Source organism: Formica exsecta, unplaced genomic scaffold, assembly GCF_003651465.1.
Source record: "Formica exsecta isolate Colony F162 unplaced genomic scaffold, ASM365146v1 scaffold247, whole genome shotgun sequence".
NCBI lineage: Eukaryota > Metazoa > Arthropoda > Insecta > Hymenoptera > Formicidae > Formica > Formica exsecta.
In genome coordinates, this window is record NW_021849743.1 from 593889 (window position 1) to 596392 (window position 2504).

The 2504-nt window shown below is 30.6% G+C and overlaps 1 pseudogene; it reads right to left on the minus strand.

Moving 5' to 3' along the window:
* The window catches only part of LOC115236252, an 11216-nt pseudogene that overhangs the window by 2014 nt on the left and 6698 nt on the right, over positions 1–2504 (minus strand).

Sequence of the window (2504 nt, forward strand, 5' to 3'; positions counted from 1 at the left end):
ATGTATATATAATAAGTCTTACATAAAAAAAAAAAAATCATTTTAATCTGTGGGAGGCGGGGCGCTCTCAAATTTTGTCAACTTTGTTTTTTGATATTAAATATTAAATAGAAAAACGTAAATACTAAAATTAATTATATATATGTATAAATAATACACTTACAATATGTAGCTTAACCTTAGATCGTGTCTTATATAAGATGTACCCAAGGCCTAATCCAATGATGTAAGGCCCAAATCTATTATACACTTTTATATAAATTTCCAGGTATACTTGGGTGACATCCATCTGGCTACGAAACATAACACCTCTTGAAATCATTGAATTAAATGATTAAAATCCGACACAAAATTTCGCATGATTTCCACACATAAAATATAATTCAAAATAATAATCACGTAAGATAATACAAACTTTTATGGTTACTTGATAATTAATTCATGAAAACTTTTTCAATGTGAAAAAAATTACACAACATAGATCTAAATTACATAGCATGATAATAAAATTAAAATGCTAAATATACATAAAATATTTCAATTAAATTAAAAATAAATAATTTGGAAGATATGTGGTATTTTTATATATAAAAACACATTCTTAAATAAAAATTTTAATAAAATAATTTCTCAGCAACAATTGAATTGAAATTCTGCACTCACTCCTTATAGTAGAGCATTGTGCCCGTTAGCTGACGTATAAATGTTATAGCAAACGGCACTAAGATCGACAGAAGAAAGCAAGTAAACAAAATAATGTTGAAGTAGAGGCTCCTGAACTTCAGCATAGGATAAAGTACAAGCGGTGATAGCCAGACAAGCTGCATATCGGTCGAAAGGTACCAAGATTGAGACATGCACTAGAAGCAGACGTAAGAAAAGTAAGAAAAGGATATCTTCATAACGTGAATGAAAAAATCACGGAAATTCGAAAAAAGCCGGAGACCGCAAAGTAACGCAAGATTTAGTAAATCTGAACTAAAAAGAATAATAAATAAGTAAAAATATTTAATAAGAATATATTACGCGGACAACGAGAAGAAAAGATATATATAGCATATAGACTGTGCAATGATCATCTACAATTCTGCGATTATACAGGAAATAATCGTTAATTATGGTTCAACATATACACAGTATTTGATACGATAATTAATAGTAAAAAAAATATACATAGTAAAGAACATGCCTAAACGAGTTTTAATCAAAGAGATAATCTACCATGTTTGGCACGTTGACGAAGTTGTTAACGTAGAGAAGGTTTGTATACCAATTCTCGCGACAAAAGTTCTTATTGGAACCAACCCATGCGTCCCAATTCGGTCCCATTCCGATTTTATAAAACAACGTGGCATAAAAGCCGATCATCATCGCGTAGGCTGGTGTCACTCTGGAAAAATATATAGAAAGAAAAACAGGATTAGATAGTATTATATTATACATATGATATCTATGAGTATAATTTTAGAGCATAAAGAATAGGATATATTTGTGAAACTTAATTTGCAGAAGATTTTGTAAAAAAGCCTATAATTCATTTATGTATATACATAAACATACCTTATATAACGATGAATGTAAAGCCCTATAAAATTGAAACGCCAATTTGAGGCTCGTTCCTTCTTCAATAGTTCATTGTAGGAGAGCAGAGTGCTGCTCAGAAGAAAGAAAGTGTCTGTGACGATGTTCCCGTTGAGTACCAGCATGCTGTTCCAATCGTGATGCATCTTTTTGTTGTGATAACAAAAATAATAACAAAAGTTAAAGATGCAGACTTTTATGATTATATGTGAAAGAATAAAACTTTTTTTAATTACATATTTTTAACGTAAAAAATAATTTCTTCATTGGTGATAAAAATTGGAGAATAAATGCAGTTTCCTCTGTCAATTCATAAGAAGCTGTATAAAACTATTAGACACTCACTCGTGGAATCTGCGTAAGGTTCATTTTGACACCAATCGCCTCCATGTAATACGTATGCCCGTATATTATCCAACAAATAGAGATAAAGCGCATGCCATCTAAACAGCTAATAGCTTCGCGCTGTCTATCAGTCCGCAACAGATTCTTCCCGTTTGTGTACAAAGAGAACGACGTAAAGATAACTGCGAGGAATTATTATTGCTATTAGTTTCGGAAACGTTGTCCTCCGTATTTTTTTTTTCTTTTTTTTTTCGAAATCAAGTTTAACGCAATGTTTAATGCACGAGGAAGGAAGACCGTATTTCATGAGAAGCAATCAATCAAAATATTTATTAACGTTAGCAGTAGGAAAAGACGGCAGGGAATTTTATAGAGAGCAATGTAAGGAGTAAGAGAACAGAATTTAAAGACAAGCTTTGAATCATATTGAAGTTCAGAATAAAAATGCAAGAAATTATGGAGATAGGATGAGATAACAGAATGAAAAACATTATAGATTAGATAGCACGTCGATTACGAGAATAAAACGTTGATAAATTTTTAATTAATCAAAATATTGATATATGTACATATATATA